This window comes from Pecten maximus, chromosome 15 (genome assembly GCF_902652985.1).
Source record: "Pecten maximus chromosome 15, xPecMax1.1, whole genome shotgun sequence".
NCBI lineage: Eukaryota > Metazoa > Mollusca > Bivalvia > Pectinida > Pectinidae > Pecten > Pecten maximus.
In genome coordinates this window covers 5406366-5426535 of record NC_047029.1, presented here as the reverse complement: position 1 = coordinate 5426535, position 20170 = coordinate 5406366, and the positions used below count along the sequence as shown (strand labels likewise).

Here is a 20170-nt window from a genome sequence, read left to right as displayed (position 1 = left end):
TTGAAATTACCCTTTGTGTCATCTATTTGTGGCAAAAAGCGAACATAGGTAAAGTAATTAGTTCATCATTCGAAACAAATAATTCCTCACCTTAGCACAACATAACATAACAACTAACTATGGCATTTAAAAAGTAGCCCGTCAGTTGCCAGTTGAGACTCGTTTAAAAATATGACTTTCGATGCTCCTATCAAACAACAAACACGTCATAGAACACATGTATTAGAAGGTACTTTTTTCAATAGCACGAGATCTCTTATATCAAATTTCAAATTCTCGTCTTGTAGTTGGCTTTCTCCTTAAAATGGTTCGGTTCATTGGTTCGACTTTATCATATGAATTATCCAAACCAATATTTCCTTCTTGTGATATGTGAAGGTTCCTTAGGTCCATCAACAGGAGCGTTGGAAAGCACTTGTGCATAATGAGTATTTCGTAAATGGAAAATGAAATGGATTTCTAATAATACGTATTGCTGAATTGGGGTTTGACATGCAGTTGAAATTGTATGTAGAACTCTTAAACTGTCCGACACGTTTACTATAAAGTGTATTAATGTTCTCTGAGATGAACAAATAAAAAAATGTGATCAACAGTAATATTACACAACAATCTGCCTGTAAGATATATGCCATGTACGTAAACAAAACAGTGTATGTTAGTCTAATGGTAGATACCAATCTGTCTGGCCAGGAGTTTAATATAGGTCTAGAACAAAGATGGTGTGTTTGAATTGAAAATAAAATTTCTAAAGGATATAGTATTTCAGTGACCTGAAACGGATTTGACATAACTTGCGTATAATAAGGCTTGTTACCAGTAGCGACAGTATAAACAGTGTTAGATTGATCGCTATATAATGTATATATATATATCAAGTGTGAGACTTAACGATTACTTCAGAAACAAGCACTGCTCATGTTAAAACGAGTGCTGGCCAAGCCTTTAAACGAAGCCACTGTTTACACTTGGAATGAGAAATAAATTGCCGAAGAAACGTGTTTGCATCATGAACATTATCTATCATTGCAAGGCTCTGTGATGTAAGAACAGTAACATTTATATCTTTTAATCACGTGACCATAAATAAGAAACATGAAAACAATAGATCATTATGAGATGGACTTCTTAACATATATGCATCAGAACGCCTAAACTAGGGATATGTACAGTGTAACTTTTAAGTATGTTGGTGTGTTGGTCGAGACTGTTTAATGTCCTAGTAAAGTAATACTTGAATTCAGGAGAGAGCTATGACAGGCATAGCGGATCACTCAATTCCTATTTTATGTTTTACCTGTACAATAAAATATTCTAAAATGATGGCACCAATTTCAATGGAGACAACTTCAGAGAAGCCTTGTAGTGTCTAAAGATATGGCATGTCGCAGGCACATTATAGTGCCAAGGGGTCCATTATTATCGGTCATTTACGATTCTGTGTGCATCCCTTAGCGCTAAGCGTGAAGGCCGCACCAAGTATCATTTTAAAGACTTTGATGTGTCACGACATCGAGGCATAGCTTCCTCGCACGGACGATCGCAAAACTAACAAACTAAATGATTGACGACAGACACAAATATTACAGCTTTCAACACAAATTGACGCTTAAATACAGTAGAACCAAAAATGATAAAACTGCAAAAATGAGGTGCGATCGAGAGGGAAGACAATCGAGACACAAAATAGAAAAACTGCAGGTATGAGACAGTCAAACGATGCACAATCGCAACAAAATAAGAGAGAATCTGCAAAAATGAGTTGATGTAACAGGACATTTTCAAATGAAAAAAGTGAGAAACTATAAAACTTAGGTTATGTAATTAGAAATATTCAGAAGAAAAAGGAGAGTAGATGCAAATGCCACATTTATTTCCTCTAACTAATGGTGTAATGAGAAAAGCCATCCTTCCGGAGACAAGGTGAGTTTAATCCAGGTTTATGAATGTTTTTGCTGACACAAAAACTTTGTTATTAACAATATACAAACAATATACAAATAATAGAACATTGATGACACTCATACATTGTAATTAACAATGAACCAATAATAGAACATTGATGACATACATGCATTGTAATTAATAATAGACAAATGGTAGAACATTGTTGACATATATATATCGTAATTAACAGACCAATAATAAAACATTGAGGACACACATACCTGTTATTACCAATAGACCAATAATAAAACATTGAGGACACAGACATTGTAATAAACAATAGACCATTGATAAAAGGTTGATGACACAGACATTGTAATTAACAGCATACCAATTATAGAAAATACATACATACATTCGTATTATTCTCATTAACAATAAACTAATGATAAAACATTACACTTTATTTTTATAATGCAATATGATTATGTCTTGACCTATTTCAAACTCAAAACTTTTGATATGTCGTTAAATAAAACAAACCGAGCTTAACCAAAACCATCATTCAACCGAATGCAGTTCCCTTGCGTGATACAATCACGATATTCACTATCTGTTTCTTTCAACATGACTCGCACCAATGTCGTAAATGTTTCAAGTATTAAACACAAGTCCTATACAATCGTCTAAATATGTACAAGCTTAATTCGTATCCAAACTCTCAAAGACACATTAACCTATGTAAAGAGGCATACAAACACGCAAAAATGTCAATAAAATAAGAAATTACTGAGTATGGTCTCTCTTAAATGTTGGGATTTAAAGATGGCAATATCAACTAGTTGGCACGTATAACAGTATTTGACCGGTTGGGGAATCACGGTACTGTGCATGGTATTTCAGATAGATAACACTATGAACAAACCGTTAAACCCATCATCTGTAGATCGTAATGTATTGTTTCAAGGCCAATCGATAATGTGAGTGATTTAGAGCTAAATAACACCAGATAATATACAGAAAGGAAACACGTCTAATTCTCAACTAAAATGTTAAAGGGCAAAAATCTAAAAATCACTGATCAAATTATCTGGTTGCAAAATACAAAGTATGTTATTGCATACATCTGTTTCACGTAAATAATCAATAATAAGCGCGATGTAGAAACTGTATCGAATAGGCATTTCACCACCGTGACATTAAAAAGGTCTTACAAGTCTGCTCATCTGTGGACACTGTCCTTGTACTAGGTACTGGTTAATTTACAATAATGCATGTAACATGTGTTCTAATCTGTCAAAAGTTAAACGTTGATTAAGATGATTATATCATTTGGACGTATTTCTAGTTCAATGTTCTTTATGAAGTGTTCCATACTCCATGAAGCACGTGCTGGTATCATGGCAAACTGTTATATTAGTTTATGGTGAACATCCTCGATGAGGCAGAAGGTACTTACCTTTCCAGAACACTTTATCTCACTGATCGTGTATAATTGGTGTCATCGAATTTGTTTTTTATCTGTGATATATATATATTTGTCCTTTAGAATTTATTGTATACATATGCTTGTAGTTATTTCTGAAAACACAACATAATTCAGTTGAATTGAATATGACACAACATAAAGTTTACCTACAAAACTGTTATCAGTAGCATTTCCATTCATAGTCTGGGCTATGAAACTTTGATTTATAAGTACACGTCATACTTCCCGAGAGACTAGTTAAAATGCTCGTTCTGTCAGTATATTAACTAGATAATACATAAATAATCAGCTATAATCATAACTATGAACGAAAATAATTGAATATCCGTTTTCCGATCCTGTATTTCCTTATTGAATTTGGTAATGCATAGTAAATTGCCTTAAGGTTGGTAGCTGTTCATGATGTTTGGTTTGTGGAAAGAGCATGACGTATCTAATAAACATCCGAGTTAAGACAATGACGGCAGACGCATAATAAAATAACTGTAAATATAATACTCGAAACGATAAAGTGTCAAGGGATTAAAATATATCCTCCAAAGGACACTCAAACGGATATTTACTCGAGTAAATGCCATTCTTACTATCAGCAGAATATTACCTAATTAATAGCAATTTATTCTTAAAAGAATAGTTTACTGTACACCATCCTTGTAAGTTTAATTATTTAAAACAAAGCTGCAACTTAGAAATACCGATTATAACGTATGTACCTTGAAATCAAGAAGACTGCGTCGACGGATTACTGGTAAAATTGTAAGCGACGGATTTTGTGAACGAGAAAATACTTCCATCTGATTTTTCCCGCTGGAAGACATTTTCTTTGTTTCGGGTTTTTACGACAGTATCTAACCGAAACAAAGCAAATTGATGAACGTTAATTGGGTTATGACAGACACTGGGCAGTATATTGTCAGAAAAATCATTTTTAGCTTACATGCAATAGTAAATAGCCGGCTTGTTTACTTGTTATGGTTATAGGTCTATGTAAACAGCTGATGTGAAGACTGTCCACGGGTGGTTTCAAGAAGGCCTGTGTAAATATCTTACGCATAACCAAGATACGGTAATATGAACCCCTCCTAGTCAAAGCGAAAACGTGATTTCCCATATATAAGAGAGATCATATGTATGAGGCCTGGAAAAAGAATGGTTCCAAATCAAACAATACGAATAATTGTCTTCAGTGTCTCCAGTGTACGGAAGCCCTGGAGGGACATTTTGAGTTACTACTTATTCCTTATATCTTATTAGTTTTTACTTATTTGTTATTACTTATTAGTTATTACTTATTTGTTATTACTTATTAGTTTTTACTTATTTGTTATTACTTATTTGTTATTAATTCCTAAATTATTGTATAACAGTACGTTACTTTATCATATCGTTAAGATAAATGATGTTATATATAAAGGATGTTGTTCATATCGATCCTTTTTGTGTAATTGAGTAATAAATTGTCAGATAAAAATCCCGTTTTTAAACAAAACGTACTTAGTTATAATTCATTTAATTTGTTATTTCTTATTTGTTATTTGTTATTTCTTATTTCTTATTCTTATTTCTTATTTGTTATTTATTATTTGTTAATTCTTATTTCTTACTTGTTATTTCTTATTTGTAATGTCTTATTTCTTTTTTCTTATTTCTTACTTGTTATTTCTTATTTGTGACTATTTATTGATAAGAAATAAGAATTAACAAATAACAAATAACAAATTAAATGAATTATAACGTTTTGTTTAAAAACGGGATTTTTATCAGACAATGTATTACTATACTTTACTATATTACTATTTATATAAAACATCATTTATCTTGACGATATGATAACGTAACGTACTGTTATACAATAATTCAGTAATTAATAACAAATAAGTAATAACTAATAAGTTATAAGTAATAAGTAGTAACTCAAAATGTCCCTCCAGGGCTTCCGTACCAGTGAGTATATTCGATAATAGATAGTTGAATGAATTTCAAACCTGGTATATGGATTACCCAAAGGGAATTTATGTCGTTTTATCTGTAAGGAGAGGGCGGGATATGCTGTCCTCGGGCGGCGAATCCCTCGTTTAAGTAGTTTTTATTGATATTTCGTTTGATATTTCCTCATTTCTTAGCAAATTTGTTCCTTTATATTTATATCACACTCAGTTCTTTAATGAATCAAATACGCATATTTTAGCTGTGATAAACCTGTCTAACAGTGACTCATGTAGCTGTGGTAAACCTGTCTAACAGTGACACATGTAGATGTGGTAAACCTGTCTAACTGTGACACATGTAACTGTGGTAAACCTGTCTAACAGTGACACATGTAACTGTGGTAAATCTGTCTAACAGTGACACATGTAGCTGTGGTAAACCTGTCTAACTGTGACACATGTAGCTGTGGTAAACCTGTCTAACAGTGACACATGTAGCTGTGGTAAACATGTCTAACAGAGACAGATGTAGCTGTGGTAAACCTGTCTAACAGAGACACATGTAGATGTGGTAAACCTGTCTAACAGTGACACATGTAGCTGTGGTAAACATGTCTAACAGAGACAGATGTAGCTGTGGTAAACCTGTCTAACAGAGACACATGTAGCTGTGGTAAACATGTCTAACAGAGACAGATGTAGCTGTGGTAAACCTGTCTAACAGAGACACATGTAGATGTGGTAAACCTGTCTAACAGTGACACATGTAGCTATAGTAAACCTGTCTAACAGAGACACATGTAACTGTGGTAAATCTGTCTAACAGTGACACATGTAGCTGTGGTAAACATGTCTAACAGAGACAGATGTAGCTGTGGTAAACCTGTCTAACTGTGACACATGTAGCTGTGGTAAACCTGTCTAACAGTGACACATGTAGCTGTGGTAAACCTGTCTAACAGTGACACATGTAGATGTGGTAAACCTGTCTAACAATGACACATGTAGCTGTGGTAAGTATGTCTAACAGTGACACATGTAGCTGTGGTAAACATGTCTAACAGCGACACATGTAGCTGTGGTAAACCTGTCTAACAGTGACACGTGTAGCTGTGGTAAACCTGTCTAACAGAGACACATGTAGCTGTGGTAAACCTGTCTAACAGAGACACATGTAGCTGTGGTAAACCTGTCTAACAGAGACACATGTAGCTGTGATAAACCTGTCTAACAGTGACACATGTAACTGTGGTAAACCTGTCTAACAGTGAAAAATGTAGTTGTGGTAAACATGTCTAACAGTGACACATGTAGTTGTGGTAAACATGTCTAACAGTGACACATGTAGCTGTGGTAAACCTGTCGAACAGTGACACATGTAACTGTGGTAAACCTGTCTAGCAGTGACACATGTAGCTGTGGTAAACCTGTCTAACAGTGACACATGTAACTGTGGTAAACATGTCTAAAAGTGACACATGTAACTGTGGTAAACATGTCTAACAGTGACACATGTAACTGTGGTAAACCTGTCTAACAGTGACACATGTAGCTGTGGTAAACCTGTCTAACAGTGACACATGTAGCTGTGGTAAATCTGTCTTATAATGACACATGTAGCTGTGGTACACCTGTCTAACAGTGACACATGTAACTGTGGTAAACATGTCTAAAAGTGACACATGTAACTGTGGTAAACATGTCTAACAGTGACACATGTAACTGTGGTAAACCTGTCTAACAGTGACACATGTAGCTGTGGTAAACCTGTCTAACAGTGACACATGTAGCTGTGGTAAATCTGTCTTATAATGACACATGTAGCTGTGGTAAACCTGTCTAACAGTGACACATGTAGTTGTGGTAAACCTGTCTAACAGTGACACATGTAGCTGTGGTAAACCTGTCTAACACTGACACATGTAGCTGTGGTAAACCTGTCTAACACTGACATATGTAGCTGTGGTAAACCTGTCTAACAGTGACACATGTAGCTGTGGTAAACATGTCTAACAGTGACACATGTAGTTGTGGTAAACCTGTCTAACTGTGACACATGTAACTGTGGTAAACCTGTCTAACACTGACACATGTAGCTGTGGTAATCATGTCTAACAGTGACACATGTAGCTGTGGTAAATCTGTTTAACAGTGACTTATATATTTGTAATGATTTTGTTTAACAGTGTCATATGTAGCTGTGGTAATCATGTATAATAGTTACCTATCCAGCTGTGGTATGTTTCTCTTACAGTAACATATGACGGACGCAATATTGCGTTATAACTAATTGGATTTTGTAGATATAACCTGCCACCCTGTGTATATTTTAAATATTAGGAATAAAAAGGATATACAAATTCAATTACATCACATTGGTCCTATTATAGCTATTTCCGGGACATATTATTTGTCGTCTGATTTATAACCAGAAGACGTATTCATTGGAAATCAAGAGTTATGAAGAACATCGTAGATCGGACAAGTACATCACTTGATCCACACGATAAGCCGAAGTCACGAAATGGACACTCTAAATACATTTCCGCTTCAATTATTGTATTCATTTATTTTCCACTTCAGTTGACGATCTGATAGTGATTCAAGGCCGTCAGTGATGTTGTAGTTTAGATAAAGATTGTGTTCCGATAGCTTCCTGTCCAAAATATTAACGAAGCATAGTATTATGTATGACAAATACGGACACATCGCCTATAACTGGATGACCTATCGTGTCGGTGATATTTGGTACAGAGACCAGAGACCAAACTATGTCTTAAAATGGACCGTTTGAATGCTAATAATACCAGCGGGATACACATTACTGATAGTCCACATCATTTAGACTGTATGACTATGAGTAACTGTTCAGTGAGTAGATGCTATAAATGATAATTATGATCGATTTACAAGAAAACAAGAAAAGAGTATGGTATATATTTCATACAATACAAAACGTCACATTGTCAATACTATTACCATTCTCTGATACTTTGAATTTCTGATTTTGATATAGCGCATAAATAATCAATTGCATCCCTATGAAATTCTATCATGACCACCTGTACTCTTTAAAAGGACAAAATTAATATTTTTATCATTTGTTAGTGTTAACTAGATGTATCTATATATAAGTAAAATCTTAACTAACTTACTGTTAACTGAAGGTATGCCAGTGCTGCTTTCATCTGCTATGACTATTTACACAGCGAAGTAGCTTCATCTCATTCGTCTAAAGTAGAATTGATACACAAGGTGGTGTAGCAGTTTTCCTCTTTGTAATTGCAATCCTGATCATAGCCATTACATGAAATCGCTTCATCACCATTTCCTCTAACGAAGTCTTATTAACACTGATTGAATACATAAACCATAAGGCAAATATAGTCATAGAATCAAAATTAAGAAGAACCAATAACAGGTTATATTGACCATTAGACCATATCATTAATCTTAGCTGGAAATAGGTCACAACATAACACTTCAACCAAAATTGCCTTCTCTTCCAGAGAAATGATGGCGCTTTGAATAGCCGAATATTTTCCGCCTCGAGTTTCATGATTACTTGTTGGAAGCATTCATGTGATTGATGGTAAATGTATTGCACAATACAAAGTTTCCTAATTTAAATAAAAAAGATTACAACGTAACAGCAAATGTGGTCATAAATATCTCTGAAATTTTTAACAAATACAAAGACACTATCACAATGAATCCGAGCTGTTCTAGTAGATAGTCTGAACATTGCAATTTTGCCATTATAAATTATATATGTGAGTAAACCAACTTTTTTTGCATATTGCGTTTGCTTGATACGTTAGCCTTTCAAATACTTGTTTCTGTCCTTTAAACCACCATTTATTAACCATAATAACATTTTCTTTGTTGACGGACCGCAAGGAACGTCAAAAGACAGCTGAGAACAGTATGATATCAAAGCATAAAATTAACATGACCTTGAAGCCAGACTAACTTCAACCACTACATCGATCATTTACCATGCTAGCGATCGACCTCTCACTGCCAAATTTTTCGTGTTGGAATGAGAATAATTAAATTTCGTTTCGTCGTTATACGAAACATCTATGAAGGGTTTGGTTTTGTGTTGTTTTCAATCAACATCTACGTTGATTTAAGGACGACTTTATATGTGTTTTTGTTTTTTTCTTTTCTTGCCGGCGTAATATAGCGTCTTCACTATATTACACAACAAAAGGCCACTAGCAGAACACGACACCCAGTCACATGATATCAATAAAGGGCGAACCATCTCCAAAAATGCTGAGCGTTAAGCAGGAATAGCAACTACCATTTTTATAGACTCTGGTATGTCTCGGTCAGGGGGGCCAAAGCCTTACTCATTGGGGCGAACGCTCAGCTAAAGACCAAGGAGGAGTTTCATGACAGACATGCAAAACGCGATTGGTGCATATAATAGTCGCCTGTTTCGAATCATGTAATGGAGTCGAGAGGTAAAATACCATATATAAACATTGTAGCCTCTCACAGAATACTTTTTTATTTTTCTGCTTTTGAGACAACAAATATGTCATATTAATGTGTATGTTATACATTGCGGTGGAAAACATTGTAATTATACTCTTAAATTAAGGCGTCACTATCAAATCAGGCAATCTCCGTAAATGACCTTTTGCGAATGGAGTTTGAATAATGACACCAAGAAATATTACGTCCTTGTTCTGATACGCTAGACCAAAGGGTGAAATTGTAGGTATTTTCAGTATCTGATTACTATATGTTGGAACATTGTGAGTATTAAATTAATTTAGTACTACATGTACGCCCGACCATGTAATACATGATGTCTTTCTAATGTGATTTTAATGCGTCTCTGTCGCACCATTGACGAAATGTTCTGATAGAATCGGTGCAGAATATGCCATTAGCTGGCATTTACAATTTACCAAATTGATTTATTGATAGGACTTATTGCGATTCTTCTCCCACATGTCAACTTTGTTCAGACCCATTTTTCATTTTGTTTTACTTGATATAGGGATTTGCATCCTAGCATCACTGACTAAAGAGAAAGTGCCGAGGTTATAGTCTGCTAATACAGGAACACGTTTTATTTGACTACACTGACATGTAGCCTACAGGACTTTTTTTTTTATATGAGAAGACCTAATCTTCTTTATCAAACGGTAAATATAATCAAATTTCCAGAATATCCAAAGTCTGATCTCATTTTATACCATTGTTTAAATATTGTCGTTTGAAATGTTAAAAATTAAGCGTGTGCTAACTATACGTGTGTTATGCGGGGTTTCTTTGCTGGTGGTTTCGTTCAAAACTATTAACTTTTCTATGATCATTTGCCACGATTATTTAAACAACACAAACTTTCCACAATTTCAAAAAAAAAAAAAAAACGCAGCTATTTTAAACTTTATCACTCGCTCTTGGAAACCAAATTTCGTAAAAATCAGTGTTTGCCTTACGATTTTTACGAAATTTGTTCATATTTCGTTAAACATAATTGAATAATAAACAGTTTCAGAGAATTTCTCCAACAACCGCATTTACACATAAGCTGTTCACATCTCAGCAACCTGACAGTGTAGAAAAAAAAACAAATACAAAACAAGATCTATTGTCAACTTTGTAACACATGAGGTATATGTGACGACTTGCAATCAAAATCTTATTGTAAGATCATATTGCAGTATTGTGGCAACAACCAGATTTTCATTTTCTAACGGGTCCTTCATATCAGTGTATAAGTGTAGTTGTTCATGGATATACTAAGGTTCAGAATAGTATATCATGAAGTGTTTAACAGTCAGAAAGACTTTGGGCTCTGACCTCTGGCCAAGACATACTAGAGTCTATAAAACTGGTAGTTTATACTCCTCCTTAACGGTCTGCTTGCCCTGCAGGTAGGGCGCTAGAATTGTACCTGCTGCCCCCATTGCTTGATCGTAAGAGGCGACTTAATTTGGGATCTTATCGTTTCCCTTCTTTCTTCACAACTTTCTACTTCCTAATGTCTCCCTTGGCAATGCCTCACTTTTGGCCTTTAGTTGAGCGTTCGTCCCTGTGAGGAAGGCTTTGGGTTCTTTTCCCTGGCCGAGAAATACCAGAGTCTTAAAAATGGTAGTTGCTACCCCTGCTTAGCGCTCAGCATATTAGCAGTTGGCCGGCTGGTTCGCCCGTTGTCAGTATAATGTGCGTCTTCGGCAGTGTGCTTCAGTGAGGTAGCACTATAAATCGGCAAAAGTTCCGACCTATCAAAAGGAGACTTCACACAAACATTCCACAGCCTCCCAAAACACACATGCGCACTCACCACACGCATGCATATTGCACGCACGGGGGGCCGTCCTTAAATGACCTTAGCTGTTATAGGACGTTAAACAATTCAAACCAAACCAAACCTAACGGCCTGCATTTTTGGATATCGAAACTCCAGAGACACAAAAACATACACTATACGCATACATGTCTAACATAGGATTGGTCGTCCTGAAATGACCAAAGCTGTTGATAGGCGTTAAACAACACAAAAACTAAACAGTCACATAACACACTCTGGCTTATCTCCCTTTAACATATCCCCTTTCCCCCTATATACAAACAGCAAATCTATACCTGTCGGACGCCCGATGCAAAGCTAGTTCTCGTGTCGGTATTTTATGCTCGAGAGAGATGATCTGATAATGTAATGTTGGATGATATATCAATATGTACAAAAATAGTGCCGTTTTTTATTACCGCTATGACACACACACCCACACAGCCACATATTTATATTTTAAAAATTACTTCGTGTTTTGATAGAAAGCTAAATAATAGGTTTTTGTTTGTTTAATGTTTGATTCATTGTAATAAGGTGACGGGAGAAAGATATAAAGAGAAATGTACAGCAGAAAACAAACCACGTTGTCAGAAGAAAGAGTTAATAGGAAAGAACTTTAAACAGTCTACTGAACCCTGCCTCAATACACCAGCCTACCACCAGCTGCATATACATTTCGTGCCAATACAGGTGTACCACCTATTGTGTGATTTATCAGACAAAATGTCCATCTAATTCGAGTTCATTCCTTGTAGTCGACTGCGCGGTATATACCTGTTGAGATTGCTTCGCCTCATTATCAATCAAGGGCATATTGAAGTGTAGTTTTGTATAGCAATCCATTTACATGTGGGCAACACAGAATACCAAAAACATTAACATAACACAAGATGATGCTTTCAGCGTTGTCTTACGGTCCATCGATAATTACAGTCGGTTCGGGCCAAACAGAAGAAACGCTCACAGACGGAAATCATCAAAATCCAGCTTAAAGGTTGAAAGTGAAACCAAGTAAAATAGTAAACATAATTCACAGCAAAATATTTAGTTGCGAAACGCATCATACATTTAAGTAAATTTCCAATACCCGTAAATAATTGAAACATAAATGTATCGACGTTTAATTAAGATAATGTTAAAATTTGCCATGAGTCTGTTTGATGTCAGAACATTCAATCACACACTTCTGAAAGTGAAAGGTTGATCACATTTATGACAAAAATGAGAATTTTCCTTCCGGTATGATAAATGCGCTAAAACAAGCCTCGGCGGCGTTTTGCTTTACACGCTTTTTCTTTTGTTCGGAATAGACCCAAAATTGAGCATACACAAATAAATAGGGATAATAAGAATCATGCACGTGACTTTTGAAGGGTTTCAATAAATGTTTTAGATCATATTAAACCGTTTGAATATTGAACACGCACACATAGATGTAGTTAACATGTGAAGACGACGAATGACATATTTGAAAGGTAGAACTAAAGAGAAAAAAAAGATCCAAACAATTCTTGTTTAAAAAATGATGAAAGGTTGCTCAATTCAAAGCATCGAAAAAGATTAATTTTGTCTTTTAATAAGTATGCATGAGAAATGAGGGTATGAGCACGCACACATGAGCGGACATCTTCTCTTCAGTATTCTCAACTTGATGCACGTGGTATCACATGCGGTTGATTTACGGATATCTTTGTTTCTCATAATCAGTTGGGTTCTCAATTCGTTTTGATAACATATATTTAAAATCAGTAAGGCAGTCTGAACTTTTTGGTTGGAGAGTAAGTGCTACAATGCGTGGTACGGTTAACTTATTCTTAGACCGTATACAACTATATTTGTATTGAAAGGTGCTAACCTATTTTGTATGTCATGTGCAATCGTTGGAAGCCTCATCGACTTTTACTTTGTTTACGGATTGACCACGGACGATGTGTGCTTTAATTACGGAGGATAACAAATAAAATATGGACTATAAACTATTTTGGAGACTTGTTTCAATGAATAAATTTGATGTGTGATTGAAATTTGTTATCAGGAACATTTAATGTAATTACAATCGGGGACGTCGTTATTTCAAAAGGCTGCTTTGGTATAATGTTTAAAAATAGAACAACGTTTATATGTTCATAACCAGAACGATCGTCTTTGGGGAAATCTCCAGACAAAGTGTGTTGAAATAAGTGCACCAGTTAGACAGCTTTATGTCTCTTGGTAAAAATCGCGAAATCAAAAACCTACTTCTACATGAGTTCCAACTTTGGATGGCGCGTGTAGCTTGGGTTTTCCGCGGTTCCCGATTTGAAGTAGTTTAGTGGTTAATATCTTATTTGAAGACAAAAATATACGATGTACATATATTATACAAAAACACTTGGCAGTAACAAACACAGTCATGGTTAAATGTATTAATTCATATGCACAGCGGTAATGTTTCACCCCGACACACATGTTGACCGACTCCTCTCTGCCGAGAGCAGAAGATGACTGACAGAAATCGGTCGCTATAAAAACAAACGAGCGACGGCCATTCCAAAATCACCGGTCGTTAAACACTTTAGAGAGGTGGTCGCTAAACACAGGATCGATATAAAGTAAAATATCATGGGAATATCAAAATCGTTTGTTAAAGACAGGCGGTCGTTATATATAGGCGGTCGTTAGAGCAGGTTTGACTGTACACAATAAATGGTTAAAAGAACATGTTTTAAAGTCTTGAAAAATGCAGCAAATTGTAATATGAATTTAACAACCTAGTAACTTGCTACGATATTGTTTTCTTTTTCTTTTTTTTCTCACTTTTATCTTTTATTTTTTTTAGCTTGCGTTTGATGTTTTTGTTTCGTGAAAGTTTTTTTGATATATGGTTTGGCCTAATTATCGATCGGCCGCAAACAATACCAACTCAAATTTAGTCTTATCAAATATTTATGAATACAAATGTACCATTTTATATTTGTGTATTTCGTGATTGAGGTAAATCTATATTCAATTATACAAGCACTAATAGTAATCATTTTATGAATTCTGCTTACGGCTAACAATTGTACGTACATCAGAAAATGACACGCCTCGAGCTAGAGGGATGAATAACAATACTGACAAGAATGTTAACCTTATTGACTTGGTCAACGCTGATGGCATATGAATCAAAAATCGGCGATTACCCGCAAGCGCATACATCAGCCTAGTAAAATTCCTAAAGGAGAGAATGTAGAAACAAGCTGGAGTTGGACGTCATTCTGTGTTATAAAACTGGGTCACTAAGTGTTGGTAAGGCTGACCACCGTGAGTGTCCATAAATTGGCGATCCCGAACGTTCTGTGTGTTAACGTGGATATTGTTTACATAAACATTAATAGAGTATTACGATATTTAAATATGGTAATCGTAAACGTGACATACGCTCACGTAACTGCTGAAGAATAGTTCTCGTGAACTATAATTTGGCTAAAATGCATTGACCGGAAAACGATTCTCTAGATTTATCATTCATGTCTGATACCGGATTGGTCCATATGCATTGGAAATGTATGGAACACCTTCAACATGATACTACAGATAGCCGCCGTCCTGATAAATATTACAAAGGACACAAAAATAACTCACGCCGTCAGAATCAGATTAAAAATCAAAACCTTGGAGAATTGTTCAAAGGAAATACAGCTGTGGCTTACACAGGTTGTATATACGGAAAGTATAAGGTAACGTAGATCGGGTCTAAATATCACAAAAAAGGAATGTCGGCGATGTAATGTTCTCGTGTAAACGTATAAACGTTAAAACAATGCACTCTTTCTTGCATGTTCCTAAATAAACTCAATACAGCAAGACATTTAACTCAAATCTAGGAAGAAAAAAGGATTCCCAACATGTTAAGTTTTTCGCACGTTTTTACACACCCACAAAAGTGCCAACCTCTTTACTTAGAATCACGTTTGTCTGGTTGTGGAGCTGTTGTATAATTTACACCTATTGTACCACTATCTCCTTTTACTCATATGTTATTACTTTGTTTTAACCAAAGCGTGTTTCTTTAACGGTTATTTCAAACGCTTGTGGAATATCTTCATAAATCTAGTCACTTTAGCATTGCACGGCTTTTTCCTATTAGATAGAAATTAATTAATTTCTTTTTCTTTTGGTTTTATAGCTCTAAATCATCAGGCAAACTGAAAGAAAACATAATTTGAATCTGCAGTATTGCTGGATATTGCAGCTCGGGGAACTCCTTTCATTTTCGTAGAACAGAAATTCAGGAAAATATTGCGCTAAACCACCGCAACAGCATTTTTTTTCTAATTTGGATAGCACGTTGATATTGTATGACATTTTTGATGAGCTATAATATTACATCTGTAATAAGGTCTTGGATTAATACATTTGTTGTGTGACACGATATAATAAAGGTAGTCATAAGGTTCGAACACTATATGATATCATAGCACTTTCTTAAAAGTGTAGTATGGTGTTGATATAATGTAACACAGAGCTAGTAGTTTAGGATGGGTGTATAATTCAATGAGTGCGTTTCATTATTGCATATGGCCTAGTAAAAAAGCTCTTACATTTAACCAAGACGGTTGGGTTTTGATTTCCGATCGACCTGCACTGGACAACCAACTAAACAGATTCTTTTTATCGGCGTTTGACAATTTTATTTAAAATTAATATCCTTGCACTCTCTTCTTAAGGCCGAATGGAAAAATACAGCGACCAAAACTACTTCAATATTGTTGTATAAAAATGAAGTTTAATTATAACGTTATAACGATTTATTCGTTTCTTTGTACTGGCATTACTAAGACGGGATGTTTGACGATATAATTTCACTGGTAGAAAGTCGTGAACTGTAACTATAGTGTGTTCATTGTTCTTTAAACATGTACACTTTAGATTTATATACATATATATTACTATCGATCGATCGTTTTATTACTCTCAGTTACAAGCGTGTGATTGACAATGAACATTGAGAAGTTAAATAGTGAACCAGATCCCGACCTTTCTGCTCCTCGAAACACATTAGCAAATCAATATGTTTACACACCCCAGATGGAATATATACTTAGCGTTAAAGTAACTGATCTGAGGACGTATTTGCATTTATCTGATTAAACACGTGTATAAGGTCCAAACGTATACAGGTGAGGTACATACGTACAGGTAAGTCATTAACTAATGAGAATGGTATTGATACGAGAATGGAACGACGAGACAGACATTGCGTTAAACGATCATACTCATACGACTACTTCCCCGTGTTTCAACATTTACATTTGAATATAGCTGTAGAAATCACGAACACATATATCATTGACAAACTATGACAGGAAGGTATATTTTGAAAAGTCGTCACAATACACAAGCATCATGTCAAGAGCATATTCTATGACGATGTTAGAACATTGTTGGATATCCGACAGCTCTGATCAATTTATGAAACATCAATATTGCCTATGTTTTGATTTTAAATCTAAATATGAAAATATGCTATTATATACGGTTAAAAGTGACGCGTTTTTCATCGATTAAAATGAAATTTTCACAATAGTGATGTTTGTGTTGAATTTTTTATTTTATTTTTCAATGATTGTGTTTGTTATATCATTTGCGATGTTGATAAGCCTATTATTTTACTATTGAACACAAATTTAGAATAATTTGTTTTTGGCTGAAGAGATGATAAACGGTTTATATACAAAAATATCGATTCCGATACATACATTTTCCAACAGATTTTCGTAAAACATTACATTTTTAACACAATAGAAGTAAAATAAACTAAACATAAATATACCTACCTTTTCAGGGCTACGACGGTTTTAAGTTGTCTGCTTTACGGGTTTTATAGTTGGCGAAATGTCCAGATGTAAAGTTGTAACATATGTAGCATGTCTAGAACACCTATCCATTGTTTTTATCTCGTCCTTACCGGGAGCCTGATACCCATTCCTCGGTATGTTTTTGCATGACTTAGACTATAGACATCAAACACAATGTCACACTCATCCATTCGACAGGAAGGAGGTTATTCAATACAAATATACGATGACCATTCATGAACAAAACAACAAAAGTTTAATTCTCCAAGATGGCTGTAATTATTATGTGTCCACCTGTGCGTAATGACAGTTCGCTGTTGGTCATGCATGAGTACATGTATAAATATATGCGTGATTTGGTTCTAGCTGTTAAATATCATTGTTGACGTACATATCATTTAATAAAACAATGGGTACATGTCAGGCCAATAAGAAGACAACTCCGCGAGTTGTACTATCGTCAGTATGAATGTATGTCTCACCTTGCGCCTATACACCGCGATTACGTAAGGTATAGTTACTATGTGAAATAACACCCCATTTCTAATTCTATAGCAGAACGATATCAACTATTAAACTCCTCCAGAGATATCGAACACTAATTGAGCTAATTTGTTTCTCCATCCGAATGTACCATCACCGTCAGTCCATTAGTTGTCGGTAGTGCCGCGTTAACACATTGCATTAGTCTTTGGCATGCTTTAAAGAGCTCCAACCCTGCCCAGCCGCTGGCCTACACTGAACTCATGCTATGTTGCTGTGTGCAGTGGTTATATATCTAAGGTACGACAGAGCTGCTCTCTGCTAGTAGACATTCCAGCATCAGTCGCTCTGACGGTATGATGCTAAGACTGATTTCGTATAAGCGATAACGCTGGTCCATTTCTCGGTGACCACATCGCCGTTTAGATTAGCCCTAACGAAGCACGGGGACAATTCGTTGTCTGTTACGCCATAGTAATCGGCAATCGGTGTATAATATTATGTGATATGTACCACGTATATTACTTGTGCAACTTTCTTTAGTTTGATATCTATCTATATATCTAGGCAGCGAGGTATAAGATTAAGGAACGAAACAAATAATGTGATCTAGGACTCGGGATAATATTGCGTTATCCCGCAAAAATGTCAATAGTAACGATGACATACACAATTTGCAATAACTTGCCCTGCAGGTATACGCTTTGAGGAAGGCTTTGGGTTCTGTCCCCTGGCCGAGACATACCAGAGTCTTTAAAAATGGTAGTTGCTACTCCTGCTTAGCGCTCAGCATATTTGGAGTGGGACGACTGGTTTGCCCGCTGTCAGTATAATGTGACCGGGTGGGGTGTGCTGCTGGGTGTCTCCGACAGTATGCTTCAGTGAGGTAGCACTATAATTCGGCAAAAGTTCCGGCCTATGACAAGGAGACTATACACGAACATACCGCAGCCTCCCAAAACACACATAAACACACACCACACGCATGCATGTCGCACACACGGAAGGCCGTCCTTAAATGACCTTAGCTGTTAATAGGACGTTAAACAAAATAAACCAAACCAAACCTAAAGGTATATAAAATAGTCTCTTTATCACTTTTAGCACCCGTTTTATGTATTCGATAGACTGTGTAGAGGATGAATTGCACTGTGTTGATACTTTGCAGTTGTCTCAATTACGCACAACACCGCCTTGTAAGCAATCTTCAATAAACACTTGTATGTTCCCTCAACTAACAGAAAAAACGTTACATGAAATAAAAAAAATGGCCATCCTAAGGTGACAAAGTTATTACAACAGGATAATACACATATCAAAATATAAAACAAAGTTACAACGAACATTTGACACATCAGTAAGTATGATAACACTATACATAAGGATAAACAGCCAAAATTGATATGTATATCTCACCGGAATAGAGAATATCATAAAATCGAAATAACAAAATATATTGGAGGAAATAGGCTTGGTTTTTGATAAGTTTGTTGTTATTTTGAGTAAATCTTGCTGAAAAATATTGTATTGCCAATAAGGCGTTTGTGAGATAAATTCTCAAACTAAGGGATGACTACTCCATCCAGTCAGAAACCGACTTTCCGTGACGCCATAAGATTGCTCCAAATAAGGATCAAGACCCCGTAAAGGTAAACAACTCTATCTACTTGTATGTATCATTACATAAAATTAGCTATAAATATGGCTTGCATTTATGTACACTCCTCAAGCAGAAAAACACAGAGTTATAAGAAATAAATAAAATTGCCACCAGTAGGTGAAATGTTTATTACAACAGGAAAAAACATATATAAAAATATTGTAAATTATATTACGAAAATTTTACACATCAGTAAATATGATAAGAACATACATTAGTATTATCAAAAATTGCATAATCCCCATCCTCTCACAATTGAGATTAAATATATATACTATATGACCGCAAGCATAGTGAAATTAAACCAGCCGCGAACATTTCCTACTTTACAGTACCAGCATGGTTTCGCAATGTAATCATTATCTGCTAAGTCTTCTAGCCGTTTAAGGGATGTTGTTTGTCATCTTTGAATACATGGCAAATATTGCAAAGGGTGCATTCGTGTTCCCACGCCATGACATGTATAGGTGTTTAGGTTTCATGTATGAGGGTGGTATTCGCGTGTTTGTGTAATTTGTACAATCTTTTCAATACATAATATCTTCGTATGATCCTTAGAGAGGCATGTGTATCGTTAGGGAG

General features: G+C 35.4%; 1 protein-coding gene across 1 annotated transcript in view; it reads right to left on the bottom strand.

Moving 5' to 3' along the window:
- LOC117343944 (galanin receptor type 2-like) overlaps positions 1 to 18170 on the bottom strand; it is a 130710-nt gene extending 112540 nt beyond the window's left edge. Inside the window, exon 1 of the mRNA XM_033906513.1 lies at positions 17425 to 18170. The gene's annotated coding sequence lies outside the window, so the exon portion shown is untranslated. The remainder of the gene's footprint in view (positions 1 to 17424) is intronic.
- Between the last annotated feature and the right edge of the window lie 2000 nt (positions 18171 to 20170).